At 35.8% G+C, this 9255-nt stretch overlaps 1 pseudogene; it reads right to left on the bottom strand.

Annotated features, from left to right (window-relative positions):
- LOC107738423 (1-phosphatidylinositol 4,5-bisphosphate phosphodiesterase gamma-2-like) overlaps positions 1–8755 on the bottom strand; it is a 15022-nt pseudogene extending 6267 nt beyond the window's left edge.
- Positions 8756–9255: the final 500 nt, after the last annotated feature.

The raw sequence follows: 9255 nt of genomic DNA on the forward strand, positions 1-9255 counted from the left end.
TTTTTTTAAATGGCTGAGAAATGATGCCACTTGGTGTGATATTTTGTGATCTAATACAATGAAATTAATATATTTTAAGAGTGTTTTAAATTGTAGAATATTATAAACTTACACTAAATTACACAATACTTTTGGGAAATCTGACCATTGACCATTGTACGTGTAAAACAAATATTTGCCCCATCATACTTACCTCACTGTACTGTTCGCTGTCACATGTTGAGATATCCACCTGCAAAGACAAAATGATGCAAAACTACAGTTTAGAGATGGTCACAATTATTGTATCTCTTTTAGGTTCTGTGGCTAATTTGTTTCTCTTATCTATTCTCTCTTCTCTCACCATACAGAAGCGCTCCACTAACTGTGGTGTTACAGGGTAGCGTAGTTTTGTCTTGCCGTAGAAAAGCTCGTCACGAAAACAGCTAACCAGGTCCTCAAGGCTACCAAACTCGTAGGCGTCTGCCAACACATACTTGCTGTTGTATTTGTAAATCATATAATGTTCGACATCCCCGTCAACTCTGAGTAACAAATAAACAAATAAAAATACATACTGAGAGGAAAGTAAGTGTCTGTTAGGAGTACAGTAAAGAAATGAAAAGGAAAAAACTGAGGAACCTGATGGAAAGGGTAAAGGTGTCAGGCTCTTCTCTTTGTCTGACGAGGAAGGCTCCATCTCGAGGGATCCTCAGAAGATAGTCTTCTGCTTCGGCTTGACTCAGGTTACTGTAAAACCACCTAAATATGACAACACAAGTTTGTGTCCAGATATTTCTAGTTTCAGTGACAGAAAAATTATCTGTCATTGGAATTTGTATGTATATGAGTAAGTGTTTAAATTTGAAATTCATCTTTTCTTCTTACCCTATTTGGTGGTAAGGCACAAAATTGAGCCGAGGCAGGAAACCATTGAGGCGCAGATTGAATCTATCATACTTGATCAGATTATGTGTGTAATACTTGATCAAGGCACACATACTAGGAAAGCGCTGCTTGCTTGTCAAGTAGAAGTACCATTGACCATTTTCTGAGGAACAGAAAATTCTGTAGTGCTGAATTCTCCCGCTCGTCCTACAGAGAGCACACAGAATATTATTATATCGACATTTTCTTTCGCATTATTTGTCTTTGTGAATATAAGATGTAAGCCTCGTGCTAAACATTTGTCCAATGCAATGTAAAATAAATAAAAAGTTGGTAATCTACCAACCAAAAGAGTAAAGAGTAAGAAAATCCACAAACCACAATATTAGCAGTGTGAGGAAAATTTTAACATGTGAAATGAAAATGTATTTAGGAACGAGCTTCAAACCTTTTTTCTGAAAGAATTTTAAAAAAGAGAATAGTGAAAGGCTGGGCAGAGTAAGTACCAGAGGGAGATACTGTAGTTTCTGATGAACGTTTCACTCTCTCGGACCAGGAAGGTTCCATCTTTTCCATCCCTCCCTTTGCAGAAATCACGCAAGAGTTTTTCAGCGGTTATTCTGCCCTCAGCCAACGGTCCATGAAACCAGGGCTCTGACAGGTGCAGCGCTGAGCCGTCCTGAATGTTTCAGAAAGAAGAGTTCTCAAGCAAATGTGAAAGTGCATAAAAAGCTTCTGAAAGTGGCTTGTCTTCCCATGACCTGAACTGACTTTTTAACAAAGACAATGAGTCACTTACCTCAGGACTGACTTCCTCCAACTTCTCTTCAGAATAGTATAGCTTATTACCTGAGATCACACAGTCATGCCTGTAAAACCTCTAGATTGAAAATATATAAATTATCATCTATGAATAAGTTATTATTATGACTATGAATAAGTAACAGCAAAAAATAAATTTAAAGCACCTTATCTATTGGATCCCAGATGCAAAGCTCTCCTTCCTTCTCCACAACACGGTTTTCTTTAGCTTTTCTTATCTGCTTTGAAATATGAGAAATTATGAAATGACCTAAAGCTGCCTCCTAAAACTTCAATCAGATCCTTTTAATTTGACACACTGTTGGCAAAAAGATTTTAAATTCGCTGATGGAGAAAATCTGTTTGATATGGAAAATAAAAATGTATCACAGAAAGACAGATGTGTAAAACGTGCACCTTCTCCCTGTAAGTGTTTCCAATTTTCTTGAAGCTGTCTAATTTTCTTTTCACAGTTGTGTTTCCCCTTTCTTCCTCCAGCTGTTCAGAGCAAACAGAAAACTGACATATGATACATCAAAAAATTAATGCAAACATGTGCATTTATTCTGTTAGACATACGAATGAGGTCAGATGTTAAAATAATCAGTCACTCAAAAATTTCCTGAAAATGTACTCATCCTCAGGCCTTCCAAGATGTTGCAACAGATTTAGAGAAATTTAGTATTACATCACTTGCCTACTGATGGATCCTCTGCAGTGAATGGGTGCCATCAGAATGAGAGTCCAAACAGCTGATAAAAACATCACAATAATCCACAAGTAATCCACATGATTTATATAAACAAATTCATCATTAAGACGTTTTCCACTGCAAACCTAAAATACCTCTATCCATAATATTGCTTTCTCAAGTGAAAAAGTTCTTGTCTGAATCAGTAGAGAAATATGCACAGATCAAACACAGTTTACAAGCAAAAACATTTCTAAACAAATATGTCAGTGGATTTTGATGTGAGAGGACAACAGGTCATGGACTTTTTCACTGGAGGAAGCAGGGGTGTGCGATATATATCTTCTGCGATAATATCGTAATTGTTGTTGTGCGATTTGACATTATCGAGTATTTTGCAAAAACATTCAAAACACCCCTACAGAGCGCACGCTTTCATTACATGAAGTCTAGACTAGCAAGTGCGCATTTAGAGTGCGTTCTTTCACTGCATGATTCAGTCTATTAAAATGCATTTAGAATGATCACAAAATTAAAAATATGGGGACAGAAAATGTATATATTTATATAATTTCATATAGTTAATCAATATCACACGAAGAGTACCGTTTTTTCTCCAAAAGTTACTGTGATTACAAATGTAATTTTTACAACAGTTCAATAAACAAGAAGTTAATTAAGAGACTTAAGTTTTAGACACCATATTGCCTGTTTTTGCGCTATTTCGACAACAAAAATAATTCCAAACACAGCCACAGCACTGTTTTGCGTCTCTGAGCAACATGCCGGTGTTTCGTTCCTGAATGAATCAACCGTTTAAATGATTCGTTTCAATCGCAATGACTCACTTGTTAAGAGTGACTTGCTGCCACCTACTGGCGGTTTTAATTTTTTATTAAATATTTACGATTTTAATTAAAAAATATAAATTTTGTTGATACTGATTTCATTTGCTTGGTAACAGCCCAAATGTCTTATTATTCTAATTCACTGATTAAATGTAAGAATTTGACTCAAAATATAACTTTTAGGAAAAATGGCTTCATAAAGGTAAAAAATGCCCAAAAAAGGTAAAAATCAATTTAAACATATTGGAAAAGATTAATTTCTATCAGTGTAAACTGACCATTACACAGAATATGAAGAATATCAGAAACTTTAGGAGTCAGCTGTCCACGGCAGTCTTTAAGATACCAGCACAATAACACACTCAGCAAAATATCGTCTAATTATCGTTATCGATAAAATCCCAGAAAATATCGAGATATTATTTTTTGTCAATATCGCACACCCTTAGGAGGAAGCATTTTTATGGATTATGGACTTGTATTTTGGCCAGATGCAATGGTTTAAAGTTAAAATGCTTTAATCATGGATTTGTTTCTTACAAACACACAGCTTTTTGCTTAACAAGAAGTTAATTGATTGACTGGAGTCAATTACTTGTGGATTACTGTGATGTTTTTTATCAGCTGTTTGAACGCTCATTCTGACGGCACCCATTCACTGCAGAGGATCCACTGGTGAAACTCATCTACATCTTGGATGGCCTGTACATTTTCAGCAAATAGTAAGAGATCCATCATTGTTTTATGTTCACACTCACATACAAATGCAATGTGCTTCAGTGTTAACACAAAAATACTGTTTGTGACCATGTTCATATACTGTATGTCGGATTTGAAAAAAAAACAAACAATAAAGCCCCGTTCACACCAAGAACGATAACTATAAAGATAACTATAAAGATAACGCTATTAGCGTCCACACCAGCGAACGATATCATCCGTTTATTCTAAGCGCACATGCGTCTGCCGCTTTAAATTCTTTCTTGAGTTACAGCAGGATGGATTCTGATTGGCTGTCTATTTTTTTTATTGTTCATCAGCTGGGAAAAAATTGTTCTGAAAGTGATTCCAACGATATCATTTCTCTTTGTCTTTATCGTTATAGTTGTGGTGTGGACTCTGCTATTCTTTAATATTGAGAACGATTTTTAGAACTATATCTTTATCGTTATCTTTATAGTTATCGTCCTTGGTGTGAACGGGCCTTTAGGATTGCATGTAGTGTAAACAAAGCCTAAATTCCCCCAATGTAATGGACTTAATTAATATTTCATATTAGACATAAACAGAGTTTGGGTAGTTTGTTACATAAGTGAAAAAAGCAGTTGTTTACATTTTATATTTGTGGAAGGCATGTTTTGTGGATACCTTAACAGTGTGATTGCTCTCTTTTATTTTCTGGTGCTGTTGAAGAGAATAAACAGGGAATCATGCACTTTAACGATGATACTACAAAATGTATATTCCTAGTCTGCTACACAATTACACTGAAATCTTCATAAGTCATGTTACATTAGAGACTGAAGCAACAGAAGGATCTCTGCAGTTTTTCCTACTAAATTTAGTTCAACCACCTGAGCTGACAAATTTGACTTTTTTTCCCCACCTTGATGATGATCTTGCCTTTCAGCTGGTTTGGTGAGGGTAGATCATCTGCTTCTGGTTCCAGCGGCTCAGTCAGGAGCTTGTCTTGGAAAACATCTCGTAACATCTGAGCCATAATTTTCTGCTGCTTGATGTCACAGTGTTCTTCTATGGACAGCACCACAGGATACCTGCCAAAAGAGATGAAAATAAGATTGTTGAATGTTACATTTACATTGCACAATGATAATTGAATGTGTGTGTTGTTGATTACTAACTCAGATGTTATAAAAGCATGATCATTGATGGCCTTCACCACATCCTTAAACTTTATCTTGGAGGTCATGGTCCTTCCATGGTATATGACAGGTTCTTCTGGACCATTCCAGCAGTCCACTGCATTACACAAAACAGAATACATAATAACATAGGGCCCGATATCAAATAATAGGAATTATAACCATGCAAAACTGGTACGTTGTTCACTGACATTCAATACAGCGGCAACCCAGCCTCAGGCAGCGCACATAAGCTTCTGTTGAGGACTCACTGCGCAGTTGATCTCCAGTCAAATATCTGTGAATAAAAGCAAAACACATGAAGTAGCACAGGAAGTTCATCATGAAGAGGAGAAGCTGCTGCAGGTGTGTTAAGAGCATGAAGAACTGCAGCACTGACGTGTTGTGAGAAGAGTTGATCCAGTAGTGTGACAGAGGATTGTTCATGTCCAGTGGGCAAATCTCAGAGAACTTCTCATCCCAAATCGAGTTCTCTTTGGAGAAGAGAAAACTGAGGAACTAGAAAGACAGAAACATTTTGTACTGATTTTCTGTTTTATAGATTTATTTCACGTGTTGACATCAAACTAAACAGATCTCTATAACTTGTACCTCTCCAACAGTAAGCGTTGGATCGTTGGTCTTCCTCATGGTGTCATCGATGAAGATGGTCATCATCTCCTGAACCCGCTTCAAATTTTTGGCCCAGGCCTCCTACGGTCAGAAAACAAATATACAGTTCATTTTCAAATTAAATATTTCTTTTCAACATTCATACTCAAAAAGAAATGTTTCATGAGTAGCAAATAAGCATATTAGAATGATTTCTAACGGATCATGTGACACTGGAGCAATGGCTGCTGAAAATTCAGCATTTTAAAATATATTAAAATAGAAAACAGTCATTTTAAATTGTAATAATATTTCAGAATATTATTTGCTTTGGTGAGCATAAGATTCTTCATTCAAATACATAAAAAATCGCACAGACCCCAAACTTTTAAACAGTAGGCTAGATGGATAAAATATAAGATAATATTCAAGGAAGACATTGGTCTTACCTTCTGTCGATATAAAAGAAAGTTTTGAAAATCATAGAGGGGAACTATAGAAGATTCAGGACTATCAGTATTACTGCAGAGAAATACATATAAAAACAAATATAGTTTTCATAGTACACATATTTATTTTTTTTAAAAATCAAGTAAAATTATCATGATATGGCTCCTTTAAATTTTTTTTTACCTTATTATGAAAGCTGCAGGCCCCTTTTCAAACTCTTCTAGCAACTAATAACAAATAATAAAAATAAAAAATGAATTTTTTTTATCATGCTTAAACAAGTAAATGTTCCATTCAATACTACAAATAACATTGATAAATAATGGAACTGATACTCAAATAACAATTAAATACAATGAAACATTAAAAATAAATAAACTGCACACTAACCATCTTCTGGTTTTCAAATATTAAAAAACTGTAGAATTTGTGAAACTGCTGAATATCTAGGGAATAATCTTTTGCTTCCACCTCCTGAAAATACACTTGTGTTAAATGTGTTAAAAAAACGAACAAAACTACTCCTTAGAGAGTAGATAGTGTAAAATGCAAATCCCAACTCGCTTCAGATAAAAGCATCTGTAAATGCATAAATGTAAATGGAGAATTCAGTGTTTCACTATTATTTGTACCACAAATCTGTCCTCCAGAAAACGTCCACCTGGTACAGTGAAGTTCATCTGTGGCAAAAGAGACTTGAGCTCTTTCAGGGTGATGCTGAGAGAGAAACAATAATGAGCTGAGACAGAAACAAAAGTGAGACTGGTTGAGAAGAAGGTGAAAGAGAAAAAGGAGAACCTGTTTTTCTTTGATTGATCAACCGAGTACATCTGCTTCCTCAGCCAACTACAGTAGAGGGAAAAACAGAGAATTAAATGTTTGTTGATTTGTATTATGGTTTATGGATACACAAGGTACACTATCTGTATGTGTGTGTGTGTGTGTGTGTGTGTGTGTGTGTCTCTCTCTATACTCTCTGGTGTGTGAGCCGTCAGTGTCTCTTGTCTGAGTAACTCTAGTCCTGTCAGCCATTTCTCTGCATCCTCCACTGAATCAGCTGTGGAACAGCAAAGGCTTTTACAGAATAAGCACAACAAGACTATCATATTGACTAAATGAAGTGGTGAGATGGTCATGATTGTCCACCACACTGAGACTTGAAACCTCAGGGTGCTCCATTGGAACCATTCTGGTAAGTGTACTATTGCTAGCATAGCTGTTTACCAGCATATGTTATGTTTTAGATGTTGGTGATGATACTGTACTGCGGTCCCTTTTTAGCTATAGCTTAACCAGCAAGACTTCTTTGGTCAACCAAAAAGACCAGCTTCATTAGTTAAGTTTTGCTGGTGGGAAATATGCATATGCTGTAATACTAACTAGCATGAACTAGCTTGGACAGCACTGTTATTATGGTTCGAAAGTTTGGGGTCAAGATTTTTGAACGTTTTTGAAAGAAGTCTCTTATGCTCACCAAGGCTGCAATTGTTTGATCAAAAACAGTAAACACAGTAATATTCTGAAATATTATTACAATTTAAACAGCCGTTTCTATTTTAATATATTTTAAAATGTAATTTATTCCTGTGATGGCAAAGCTGAATTTTCAGCAGCCATTGCTCCAGGCTTCAGTACGTGTGACATGATCCTTCAGAAATCATTCTAATATGCTGATTTGGTGCTTAAGAAACATCTCTTATTCATTATTAATGTTGAAAACGGTTGTGCTGCTTAATATTTTTGTGGAAAACATTTTTAAAGGATTATTTAATAAATATAAAGTTCGATAGAACAGCGTTTATTTGGAATAGAAATCTTCTTTAGATCAATTTAATGCATCCTTGCTTAACAAAATGTATTAAAAAAATAAAATAAAATCTTACACACCCCAACCCATTGAATGCTAGTATAGCTATAACAGTTAAATGCTAGCCTACTAAATAAACATCCTGTTGCCTTATTGTGAACAAAATGCGTGAGGAACTTGTTACATACCTTTTAGACTCAGCGATTTTAAAATAAACTCTGATCCATAGAAGATGGTGAAACAGATTTTGCTGTCCTGCTGGAGCTCTTTTTCAGATTGGCAAAAGATTCGTCGAAATTTACTGCCCCTGCTCTCGTTAAATCGCTGGAAATCTTTGAACGTCTCCCACTGGCGAACCTCCTTGAACTCAAAAATGTCCACTGCGAATACATAAACACAGATGTAGTAAAATACAAAACCGAATGTATAAGCTACAGTATATCATCAGTATTTCTTTGAATAAATACCAGTGCTTGCATAAGCACATCTTCTGAAAATTGAGGCCAGAATTAGTGCGTAAGTAGGAACTTAGGACCACTTTCTTAGACATTAGTGTAAAATAATATAACTGCTATTTTAAAAAGCATTCATTTATTGATTTGCTTCAAGTCTACTTTCAAGGAAGCGACTTACACACTCTGACTATCCTGTCGTCAGAGCGTATCAAGGCCACCTGCATGCTCTCCATAATGACCTGGACAGTGAGTCTTTCAGCCCTCTGCTGATACACCATCATTTCAGTCCCCGTCTGCAGATGCTCAGTTACCCAACTCCTCTCATCCTCTGTCAGCTCATGCCGCTCACTGCCGCTCAGCATCACTGCATCTGACACACACAGCGTAAAGAGGCAGAGCTTTTTGCATCAGATTGCTTTACACTTTTAATGTATATCAAAACAATAACTGTTAAAAGTTAAACGATGTATATTCAGACGCACTTACCTTCCTGATTCTGTGCGCAAAGCAAACTGAGAAATGGCGTCTAGTGGTTATTCCCCAAACCAGTCTTGAGAAAAATCACATCCTGTCTGTGGCATAATCAGCTTTCTTATTTCCTATGATGAAAAGCAGGCATTTCCAGAGGACAAGAGAGGAAATAAAATCATCTTCCCAAATCATTTTCATGAAAGTTACCTGTGAATTGGTTTAAAGTAAACCAAATTATTAAGTACAGTAAATACCTGTATTTGAAATACCACAAGCCCCCAAACCAATATTTGGAAAGCTCTATCTTCCAAATTCTATCTATAAAAAATGCTCTCAAGCAGAAATTGAAAATTGTATAAGACAAACAGTGGCACAGACATTTTGTTTTTAA

This window comes from Sinocyclocheilus rhinocerous, unplaced genomic scaffold (genome assembly GCF_001515625.1).
Source record: "Sinocyclocheilus rhinocerous isolate Xijiao unplaced genomic scaffold, SAMN03320098_v1.1 scaffold975, whole genome shotgun sequence".
NCBI lineage: Eukaryota > Metazoa > Chordata > Actinopteri > Cypriniformes > Cyprinidae > Sinocyclocheilus > Sinocyclocheilus rhinocerous.